We start from the raw sequence: 12,375 nt of genomic DNA on the forward strand, positions 1-12,375 counted from the left end.
GCAATGGGAGCAGGCATAGAAATTCTGCAAGGAACATGTAAATCCGATCCTTTGATGACAGTCTGTTTTGGATCAGCAGCCAGCTAGGTAGCCTGGTGCCCTGTGCACACGCTGCTCCTCCAGACAACCCTCTGCATCTATTAGCAGCATCTGCTGCTAATATACAGGGAGAAGCCAAGCTACCGGCTTGCAGCTATTTTTGGATTAGAAGCTTGTTTTGAAGGCAAAGAAAATTTGCAGCTTTCACAAAGGCCTTTAACCTTCTTTATGTGGGAAACTACCTACTGTATATTCCCACCAGGCACATACTCACATACAGATTCTTTAAATTACCTGAGATCCTGAGATATTATTAGCATAATTTCCAAATCAGAAACAAAAACATGCTGCCAGGAGAGAGAAAACAGGTTATAAATTACTATTAGCCACAAATGTTAAAAACCCAATTCTATACTGCTTAGCTGATGAGAGACAGATGTTATCTGAGAGCAGAGCAGAGGAGTGCATGAAGATCCCTTGTCTGTACCACTGGAGTTCCTCAGCGATGAGCTGCTTGCTCCATGAGACCTGGGCAAGGAGCATTCACACAGCCCACACCATGACAGTCCTTTGGGAGCAACACGGTCAGAAAACAGGTAGACAGGTAGCATTTGGGATCTAAAAATCTGACATCTTACACTTCTATAACCTGATCTGCAAGAAAACAATGGGTTCTCTTTCCAGTGCAAGATATCACGTTATTACACCTATCCCTGACACATTTCTCTGACTAATAATAAATACAACTGGGCCGCAAGCAAAACCACAGATGCTCAGTAACTCTTTGCCTCAATATTGTGACCTCAGTGTAGTTGCTCGAGCCCTTTGCTGGCACTAGGGGCTCCCAGCAGCTATCTGCCAGCACTCAAAATGAGCGTGGATCTCGAGGTTTTAAGGGTTTTGAAGCCCATCGCCAGTCACAGATCACCTAGAGATCACAGATTCATCAACCACTAACCAGCAGCTGCTTTGTGTCGTGCACTGGCAAGCAGCACATACCAACACAAGCAAAACTGAGGCAGAGGGACAAAGGACTGAGAGACCCAAGCCAAATGCAACCCCAAGAGCTCCAGCTCAAGGGCCAGTTTACTGAAAAAGAGCCCAAAGCACATAGACTCCTTTTATTTCCGTTCAAAACAAGGATGCAGTTTGTCCCACCAATGTTATAATTTGGGGGTAGGTGGTGAGGACTGGCACAGTCTGGCAGTGCTTCTGGGATGGGGAAACCACTAAATGTCCCTTCTCCAGGATCCTAAAGAACTACTGTAATCAGAGAATGTTGGGGCAGCAAGAGCAGCAAGGGGGATTCTTCCAGTGACACTGTGCTGCTTTCCTTCAAACACACAAACCCGATTCCTGCTGCCTGTTCCAACGCCCTCGGCTGCTCTCTTCTCCCTGTGCCTTTGCTACACTGCGCACAAATTGGAGCCCTGAATATTCACTATTCCAAAACTATCTGGGCTCTCAGGGAACAAAACTTGCGTCACCATATCTGCACATCAAAGACCTCGCAGCCACAGCATCTGCAGGAGCAGGAGAGGGAACAAGCAGAACAGAGGTGACAGTGGAGAACTTTTTTTTTTTTTTCCCCTCACAGAGGGAGCTCCCCATCAAGATTTGTATCAGACTATTTACAGATCTGGGAGCCTGCAGTTCTTCTGAGCTTTCATAATTCCTGCTCAGCACCAACCAGGCTTCACCAGCCCTCCTCCCTCCCCTTGCAACCTTTCCTAGTATCCAAACAAAGTGTCAGCTAAATGCTGATGTCAGACTGAGAGCTGCTGGCACAGGGGTGTTGTTTTTGTATTTCTGTTTTTCTCCTGAAGTTTGCATTATCCACAGCAACTTGAATATGCAGATAGCTCAGATAACAGAAACTGATGTCTCCAGTACATGCTGAAAGACAACTGTCAGAAAAGAGAAGCCAGTTCCTTTCAAATGCTTTGAGATGCTCAAATCTTTCTTGCTTTTCCTGAACACCCATGTCCCTCTCTTTCCTCTTCTTTGATACAATTACAAAAAACATTGGTCCAGATACTAATTCCATATCCAGTGCTTTATTCACCAGCCCCAGAGAAAATGCTGGAGTTGTCTCTTCCCTGATCCTGGTGAAATTCTCCCCAAAGCTCAGCATTGCCAGAGGAGTGCAGCTGCTCATTTAATTTTGTCCAGATCGTTAGAGCTGATGGAGTGTTCCATAATGGCCATGCCTGAGCAGTCAGGTCACTTACAGCACCAAACCTGGTGGTATCCAGCCAAATTGGCTTGTAGAGCACTAACAAATTTCTAGGGAGAACAGCAAGGGGTAATAGATCACTCAAAGATGAATTTAAGCTGCCAGTTATTAGACTCGCTTCTCTAGGTTATTCTTTAGAGACTCATTCAGAGCAGCACACAGAGCACAGCTCAGAAACCACTGCTTTAACTAATACATCCCAGACGCCTGTTGCTCTGTTGTTAGGGCTCAGCAGGTTTCCACAGCCTGAGGGCTGCCCGGCAATCCTAAAGATCACTAGAGAGACAACACCTGAATGGCAGAGAAAGACAAAGCTTTAGGCTTCGACTTCTTTTTAAGATGCAACTAATTCCCAAATCAGCTTATCTAGTGGTGTTCTGAACATCTAAGTGAAGAACCTTACTTCACTTCAAACGCAAGCAAAAGAGGCTCGCTCTTCTGTGCAAACCAGCACAGAATTTGCAAATTCTAAGATGCTGCAACTCTGCAATGAGCAATCAATCCCACCTTCCTTACACCTCTGCTGAAAACTTCCAACCACTACTCTCAGCAGATCCGAGGGCACACGGAATTCTGCAGCAGCAGTACAGAAGGCAGGGTGCAGAGGGGTGATGGGATTGCCTTTGCCTTGCTCAAGTAGCCAGCAGCAAGTCTCTAGTCTCCAAACCCTGTGCCAAAGCCTTCAAACCATGTCGCAAGAGCGTGCTCTCTAATTAGATGACTTACATGACTAACCAACACAGTACGACTTGTAAATGTCAGCAGTTTAAACTATGGTACAGACTTCCCTTTGGGAGAATTCTCCTGCTTTAAAGATTGATATTTATTTGTTAATGAACACAGGGCTGAGGGTGTTCGTGTGGATACAGGAATAAATCAGGGAAGGAGTGTATACATACCTTAATCGTTAGTTCAGCCTGATTTCTAGTGTTTTGTAGTTTTTCCTATCCATTAGCTGAACTCAAAAATAAACCCCAACAGTTTCAATCTGTAAATAATCAAGTCAGATATACTGGATTCTGTAGAACTCCTGTTTTTACCATGCAATGGCAAGAAAACAGGAAAGAAATGGAACTTTTTTCTTGTTTCATTACTATAACAAGAGATAATGATTATGGACAAACGCTGGGGAGGTTGTCAAAGCACGAGAGACACTGGTGAGCAACAGGACCACAAAACACTGAGCTTGTTCTTTTGTCTCTGACCAACGCATTGCTATGGGACTGATGAAGGTATGAACTCGAGGCTTGCAGCAGGAAAACCACAGAACATGTGGAGCAGTATGATAGGCAGCTTGACCCTGTCTGCTCCCACATTAGGAAGGCCTCATTTCCTCCAACCACCTTCTTCAGGACTTGAAGAGGTGGGATGTGAAAGTGCAAAGTGCTGCAACTGGAGCAGTAGCAGAGAGGGGAGGATAGAGAGGACATTTTGAAAGAAAATTCGTGCACTGCAGCACTGACATGATTGCCTGTCTCCAAAAACTCCAACTAAATTTGATAGGGATATCTCGACAAACACAAGAGGATTACTGCCTTTCCACCTGAACTCTGCCTGTCATTTCTCATAGACCAGCAAAGCCCAGGAGCTGAGACTGCAGGCAGCACACAGCCACACTACACCATGCCATGCCCTGGGCAAGAGCTCATGGAAGCCTCTTGCAGACATTTAGGCATCCCCTTCTCAGGGAAAAGTTTCCATGACTGCTAAGGCACCCAGACAAAGTGAGTTTCTGGATGTTGGGGATGTCCCAGAGGTTGGTGATGCTCATCACCATCTCTCCAGGCAGGCTCCAGCTTTCTGTACCAGCATCCAAGCAGTAGTTCTCAGTGTCAAAACAGTCAGAATACCTTAAGGAAAAGCAAAACAAAACACACTGCACCTTTCTTTCTTTCATTTCACGCTTCCACCTTGTCGTTAACAAGAGCTTGCAAAACTTGTTTTTTTTTTAAATATGATGGTTCTCATCATATTCAGGCATAACTATTTTTATTTAGGAATGTAGCAAAGGAATAGTATAAATTATGCTTAAGAAAGCCCTTTGGCATTTTAACAGGCATTGGAAAGAACGAGTTTCAGAACAGTGCCTTATAATGGATGTCTCCATGGATACGTCTTTGTCAGCACCTCATTAGATAAGAGATGTATACAAGCACCTTCCCCTTCTGCATTTCAGAAGGTACCTGAAAAACACTAATTATGCAAATCTCTATCCTCTGACTGATGGATGCTGGTGAGTTCAGGTGACAAAACAGATGAGCTGAGCCATGCTAGGAAAGCAGGACAAGGGATTTCATTTAGACCTTTCCTGCAATTGCTGACACTCTGACAATTACCAGAGACCAGGGAACCCCTTTAGGCCATGAAGGATTTTTCCTCCCCCCTTTCATTTTTAATGGAAAAGAGGAAACAGATGGAAAGGAAGAAAACAGTGCTAAGACAGAATTCAGAGAGCATTTCAAAGAAGGCAGAAGAGTGCGTGGCAGAACCACAGCAGGTCTAGCCAGGGCCTGAGAGCTGCAGTCACAGCCCAGAGGAGCTGAGATAACCACTCTTTCTAGATGCTCCACGAACTAGTGACTAATTAGTCTGGTCTAATTAGACGAACAGATCAATTAAAACAAAAATTCAGCTCTGTAACCACACAGGAATCACAAACGTAGCTTGGCTTTCAGAACAGCATCTAAAAAAGCAAAGACAGGATTGAGGGACCCACGCTACCTGTAAGCCAGATGGAGTTAACAAAAATCTCAGAAATAAGCTGAATTTTGGGAGACCAGTCCCACTGGGACTTTCAATTTGTCCTTCCACTGCTGAGCACAGCAGAGGTTCTAATATGCTGCAATCTCCTACTCCTGAAGCAGCCGGGAGCCCCCTCTGCTCCTGGCAAGCTTCTTCCTGCCTGTGCTGCCTTCCTTGCCTCACAGCTGGGAGCAGAGAAAGAGCAATTCCTGCCCCTTAACAAGGAAAACCTCCCACCAGCAGCACGCAAGGAGTGCGAGCCCCTTGCTATGGCACCACGACAAGGCTGAGCACTGAGCTCACAGCGTGCTACTTTGAAGCCTCAGGAATAAAATGGAGCCGTGCCAGGTTTCTTACATCCAAAGCAAAGATAGCTCATCTGACAAGCTGCAGTGTTTCACCCAGACACCAGGGTCCAGCCCTAGCACTGGGAGGCTTGGATCAGGCAGAAAGGACAGACTCTGGGAGTGCTGCTCAGACCCAACATAAAACTGGGTTCAGACTAAGAAAGGTGGACAGAAACATCAAGACCAACAAGGGCAAACAAAATGCTGTCTGCAATTGAGGTTGAGGGATACTGGAAAGGACTGCTAAGTTGTAAAGCATCACTGCTGGCTGCTTGCACACAGGCAAGGCTTGCTCACACCCTTCTTTAAAGTTCCTACCAAGTCCAGCTTACATATCTCAGCTTAAACTGAAAGGTCACTTCTGAGTGCTTGCACTGTTGAGGAAATTGGTGCTTCACCATCCCATGGCAAAGGTGTGGCATCCTGGACCAGGCAGACACCAGAAGACACTGTGTGCACGTTATGTCACCGGCTTCTCACACTTTAACCACTGATGGCTGTTTCATCAGAACTCCTCTGCTGCTCATTTGCAAAAGCCTTCTGCAGTCCCTGGGAGATTCAGAGTGCCAGTGGGAGGGATGCACCAAAGCAGGTCAGTCTGCCTGTTTTCTCTAGTCAGACAACACTTAGCTGAAGTCATCCTCAGCTCCTACTGCACCCAGTGCCCAGCAGAGCATTTGCAACTGTTTCTTTTCCTCTCTGCCATATCATTTTGGAAAAAACAGCAACTATGCCAAGACCAAGCAAGCCAAATATTTCTGTTTCATCTGTCATACAAACAGCACTGGATTTGGTTATGCCAGAACCAGCTCTCTTGTGACCCATCTCCATTATTAGTCCTTTACCCGAGGCTGTGGAAGCAGAGATATTTTGCAATAGTTCTGATGACAATTACTTGTACTCATATAGCACCTGTCATCCCAAAAACTCCACAGCACTGTAAACGAGAGCAAGCACTTATCCCTGAACCACAACAACCTCAGCAATGCCATGTGGCAGTGCCAGGTGGCAGCTCTTTAACAGACACAATGAAAAGAAGATTCTCCCACCTATGACAAGGCAAAAAAAAAAAAAAAAAAAACCTTTACACAGTGAACTTCTCAGCACTGAGAGCAGTAGCAAAGTCCTGCCAAACCCAGCAGTCCCCATGGACACAGGAGAAGCTCTTCAGATGGACACAGAGTACAGAAACTTTTGCACTCTGAACCTGTTGAAAACAGACTTCTTTTTGTTAGACTCTCAGGCCAGAGAGAGTGCTGTGGGACACACAGTGATATGAGTCAGATACCCTAAAGTAAACACCTGTGGCCTGTGCTGAGCTTAGGTGAGGTTTAGGCACTTCTCAGACATGGGAAGGAAATGGTGTAATGTATATAGTGTGCACAAGAGCACTTCAAAGTCTCAAATTCCACTCATTTTTAAAGGCCAGACTTACGTAAACCAGAATTTTCCTCATTTTTTTCCCTTCAGATATTTTCTTTAGGAATCCCTTTTGTGGAACAAAGCCTTGCTATGCATGGAAAAAAGATACATCCATACATTCCCAATAAAAATCTTCCCCATGTGAGCAAAATTCACTAAACACATCTCAACTCCCACTTTCTCTCCACACTCCCAAGAGTAGCAAACCAGGGCTCCCAGCTACCAATCAAGCACCCTTGCACTAGGATTTTCTGAAGACTTAATCGGAGTAATTACTGTGTTCATGACAGATGTGGTAGCAATTTTAATCTTAAATATCTTCTTTGCAGCAGACGTGATAAAAGCAAGTAGCTACGATTAACCAACGCTAGGTTCTTTATATTGAATGTAACACTAAGAAGCAAAGAAAAAGGACAGTAACATAGGCAGAGGCCAGGAAGCCAAGAGCAGTTGTCCAATTTCACCACAGCGGTCCTCCAGCACCTGGGCATCACATGCCTTTCTCAGTTTCATTTGCCCATTCAGCCACACAGGAATGAGAGCTGGGAGCTGCGGTGGTGCTGGGAGGAAAGCACTAGGACAGCAGATGTGTCTGCTACTTTCCATGCGTGTACTTCTGGGATGTGACATTCTTTTTGTCAGGGAACAACTTCTTTTTATTCCTCATGAATTTCCTCAATAACTACAGCTTTCAGAATATGTTTTAGGACAAAGGCTTGATTGAATATTAATGCTATCAAAAAATAATGGGAGTATGTCCTTGATCATGTCTAGACAGAACCAGATATAATGGATTTCCAGTATCTAGGTAGTAGATATAAATAGATTAACATTACTCATACAGACCTGGAACAGCTTTCTCTATGCATTATCCACAGGAGTGATCATGCAGCACAAGCCCTTCCAGAAGATCTCTTGTCCAACAAGGATGTGCTGCTCAGCTCCTGACTTACTGTTGGTGAAGCATCTGGAGAAAAATGGTCAGGGGGTGCTGAGGAACTGCTCAGCTAATATTTGTGGTAGCTAACAGGGATCTTCACACAGAGCTGGCTGTGGAGGAGCAGAAGCACGCTTGTCCATATTTCAGACAAGCCCTGCTCCCACAAATTAATCTCCCCAAAGGCAGTGCAGGAATGCTCACCTGGACCCACAGCTGGTTTAGCAAAAGCAGCAGAGTGCTGGAATAAAAAGACCCACACTCAGCCAAGAGTTCATCCACACAAAGACCTTTGTCAGGGAAGGGGAGAAAAAAACAAGAACAGAAAAGACCAGGAATGGGTTCATCTATGAATTAAGGCTCTTTTAGGTGTAAGCCTGGGGGAATTAACTTTAACACTCCATTTCAGCTTTCTTTTTTTTTTTTTCCTCTTTTCTCTTTTGCACAAACTTGCATCTCTCTGCTGTCAGACTTTGATGGTTTTATGTAACTGTTTAAAAATTGAACAGGCTTCTTAACTTAGGTTTAGCAGAACACACTTTTTTGCCTTTCTCTTTCTTGAATGCGCATTAAGAATAAAGATTTCCGGAGAAAACAAGACCTTTCCATCCTCTGACATCAGCCACAGTAGTACACAAAGTCACGTCCTTGAGGACTCTATTTTTTGTACATTCTGTTCCAGCAGAAGTCGATGCATCTGCAAGCCCCGTGGGCTTTACAACTGGTAGCTGGAAAGAAAGATTCATCCCAGAGAAAATACACGAGTTAACCACAGCAACAGCACCCACAGGGCAACTCTTCGACAGAGGGCAGTGACAACGAAACCCAAACACCTTGGCAATAAAGTACAGCAGCAAAAGCCCCAGAGTGGCAGGCAGGGGTTTGCTCTGTATTATGGCCTGAGAAACAGTGCGTGACCTGCTGCTGTCATGAGAATTATTTTCCTTTTTTTCTAATACAAGCTTCTGCTCTGGGTAACTAGATGAAAAAGCTCAAGAAGAGGCTCCCTCAAGGCTCAAAAAACAGAGGCAAATAGCCTCCACCCTTTTCTGCGTGTTTACATTTCTTAATTACATTTCTTTCTAAGTCAGAATCATATTTGTTGATGCTTCGGGTTGGCAATGCTGGTGGTGGAGACGTTCGGGAAACCTGGTAAAAATATTCAATAGCAGAATCTGTAATTAAAGCCCTTCTCTGCTCCTACTTTGTCTATTCAAAAGTGTCTGCCTGTGTTTGCACTGGGAGCTCTTCAGGGCAAACACTGCTTCTTACTGTTTGCACAAGCTCAGAACAACAGGCTTGGCCCCAACCAAGGGCCACAAGGTATATTCAGCAACAAACACAGCACGGGCATCTCTTGCTCCAGCTGCTTTGCTCCCAGCTTGGAGCTAATCCATCAGGTTTGCAGCAGTCAGCTGGGGCTGCAAAAGGTACCAGCTACAAGCTTTGCCCAGCTCAGGTTTTGGGAGACCATGAGAGAAGCACACCTGGTCCTGCACTGGCACGAGGTGTTCGTGCACCCCTCCAAGCAGCCCATCCTCCCAGGCTGCCTCTTCTTGCTCATCTCCAAGCACAGCAATCCCAGCTGCACACCGCATCACCTTCCCAATGCCACAGTGCCATGCTCCTCATGAATCACAAAAATTCCCAAGAAGGGACAAAACCACACCAAGGACTGCAATCCCAGCAGTATAAAAACAAATTAAACATTTGATACCCACAGTGATCTACACCTGAAGCACCAACACAGTCACCCATTGCTGCATGGATGCTGCTATGCTGCCCCTTGGAGGGAGGGAACACTGGAGGACAACAAACCTAGGAGTCTTCCAGCACCACACTGAGTCAGAAAGATGATCTGCAAAAATAGCACAGTTGATCATGATTATCTGCTCATTATCTCATGGCTATATCATTTGCTCTGGGGACTCTCCAGGCACAGAACAGAAAGTCCAACCAATGTATAGATCCAAAGCTTACACTGCAAGCTTGACCTGTGAGTCTAAAAACTCAATAGATGAGCCCGAAAACGGAGCAGTGACCCAAAGAAATTCTGCACATTTTCAGAGCCCTGACAGAAAGACTGCAGCTTGATGAGGTTTTTGAATGCGGCCTGCTTATATATCTGCATTGTACATCCAGAGTTCAGCATGGAAGGCATGCAGATCTAGCCAGACAGCAAAAGCATCAGCAAAAGGAGCTCCTAATGCAGATCTGCAGAACAGTGCTACATGTTTGCATCAGGCAAAAAAAGCAAATAATGAAATAATAGGAAGACCCTGAATGTACCTCAGAGGCTGCAGAGGCAATGCTGCCTCACACAAGAGCTGTGCCTTCATAGCACAAGCAAAGGGGCTGACGGGGTGTGAAGGGAGCACACATCCCCTGTGCATGCTGAGCTCTCACCCTCGCCAGGATGCTGCACCCAGCACACCACAGGCAGCTGCAAAATGGAATGCAATGTCTGCCTTCCTGACCAGATCCTAAAATTGCACAAATCCTGCCTCAAATCCAGGCTGTGCTGCTCACAGCCGCCCCCGTTTCCTTACCCATTTTGTGCAAAGCTGCAGGGGATCACTGCCTGCCCTTGCAGCTCCAGCAGAGCGGCTGCACCATGCTCCAAGCCACAGAAACAGCCCAGACCCACACCAGCCTACATGCAGCACGTTATATAAGCTACATGGCAGGCAGCTCCTCTCGCACCACTACCAATTACTCAGTTAACCCCAAATCTGCAGCAGGACCGTGGCTGCCTTACAACAGCACCACTCCGCTCGATTGCTCAGTGTCAAGTAAGAGTTATCCACTGCCAAACTTCTGACCTACTTTTGTGTTGTGTTTCTCCCCCTCCCTGCTCCTGCCCTCAGTCCCCAATTAAATCTGTGTGAGATTTCCTCAATTATCCTCTTCCTGCTAATAGATGTGGAAAGAGGATGCCATAACAATGTACTCCCCTGGCAGTGGTTCAAAATAAATCTCCGAATTAATGTTGAAGAGTGCAGGATGTATGAATATTTTAATTAAACATAAATGTATAGGAAAGAGCAGTTACATTCAAGAAGCTGATATTTTGCTGTCACCACAATACTTAACCTCTCAGACACGCACTGAGAATCCTAGTGCTCTCATTTAATTGACAAGCCAATAAATCAGTGCTAACATCCCCTTTCTGTATATTTGCGCCAGTTTTCACCTGGGATGTGCTATTCCAGAACACCACAACATTCACCTGGCACAGCCTGAACAGCAGCACACACAGGCATCCTGATTGAAGAACACTCAGGTCTGGACGAGGCAAATTATCTCAACACCTGAAAGGTTCATTTTGTTACCAAAGCTTTTGTTTCTTAGATACATGCACAAAACATGACAAAATTGGAGGTGGGGGAACCCAAACAATAAAAATCTCCATTCAGGAATATCTTCAAGAGAAAACATTTATACGTAGATTTGGAAAGAACCAGAGCAGATATACAAACCTTCTATTTGATCACATTAAATAAGATATTCTGGTAAGCACTCACAATTCTGGATGACTACAGAAATGATTTCCATTTGAGACCAAAAAGAAGTCTGTGAGGAATAGGTAGAAAATAGTGCTGAGGAGTTGCCTCACTCATTACAAACGCTGGCAAGCATTTGTTCAACTTTATAGGCCCCTTTTCACTCATCCAGAGAAGTATTGCAAGATAAGAAATTGCAAGTCTTCATTTAAAAAAGAAAAAAAAAAAAAAAGATTTCAATCCAATGGAAACTACATCTATACACAGACAGGCAGGAGATTTTTCCATACTGGAGTTACTGTTTTATCTCCTTTGTTTACTCAAAACCGTATCTTCATTTGGCAAGAAATGCTATGTGATTTCCTAACAGCCAGCAATAGAACACATCGCTGCAAATGGAGAGCAGTGTAGTAATACTGTAGGATAAATTAAAAAAGGTTATTTTAAGCCTGGTGAAAGGTACCATGCAGCATTTAAAAGGATGACAGACCATAAAATGCTCAGTAAAATTAAAAGACAGTGAGAGTTCACAGCTAAGAGCTAGGAGGGCGGTCACAAAATTGTTTGGGGCATTGCATTGATGACGCTGAAATGGAAACAGACTTAAGTGGCAAAGGAAAGCTCCACTATGAGACGTGAGTGCCTCCAATAGCAAGGAGCAGACAGGCATGATTTTGAACTATGCTCCAGTATATCTACATGCTCTGTGTGGATATTAAAAATGATTAACACCTCTGGGAACAAAGTGTCATCTCACAAAACCTGAGTTCTCTTTCTGTGCAAGAAAGGCAGTAACTCCCATCCCACTGAAACTGTGAGCAGTAATACTCTGCTCCTCTCTGGAAAACACACTTTCTCTAAGTGTCTCCTGAGAGGCTCTAAACAAAAAGCTGCAGCTTCCCCTCTCGCCTCCCTCCCGTCGCTGTTTGCTCGATGTACACCAAGGGCCTTCGTTTCCACCTTACTGCACATGTACTGAAGCTATTTTTGGCCAAGAGTGACGTGGCCACTTTGTTTGCATAACTAGGTTCCCACCTCATGATCTGCCGCTCTAATAGTTTGCAAAAATAATAGCTGGAAAACGTCTGACTCCCAAAAAGTGCTTGTGAAGTTCAGTTTGCCTTTCTTCTGAGGCCAAAGAGAAAGAAG

The 12,375-nt window shown here is 44.9% G+C and overlaps 1 protein-coding gene across 8 annotated transcripts in view; it reads right to left on the bottom strand.

The window, feature by feature from the left end:
• ARHGEF9 (Cdc42 guanine nucleotide exchange factor 9) overlaps positions 1-12,375 on the bottom strand; it is a 191,730-nt gene that overhangs the window by 141,441 nt on the left and 37,914 nt on the right. The window contains exon 1 of one of the 8 annotated variants that reach the window (XM_090150164.1): positions 10,273-10,406. The exons of the other annotated variants lie outside the window; for them this stretch is intronic. The gene's annotated coding sequence lies outside the window, so the exon portion shown is untranslated. Of the gene's footprint in view, positions 1-10,272; positions 10,407-12,375 lie in introns of those variants that run through there. 8 annotated transcript variants of the gene reach the window in all.

The sequence above is a fragment of the Phasianus colchicus genome, chromosome 14 (genome assembly GCF_987193195.1).
Source record: "Phasianus colchicus chromosome 14, bPhaCol1.hap1.1, whole genome shotgun sequence".
Taxonomy (NCBI): domain Eukaryota; kingdom Metazoa; phylum Chordata; class Aves; order Galliformes; family Phasianidae; genus Phasianus; species Phasianus colchicus.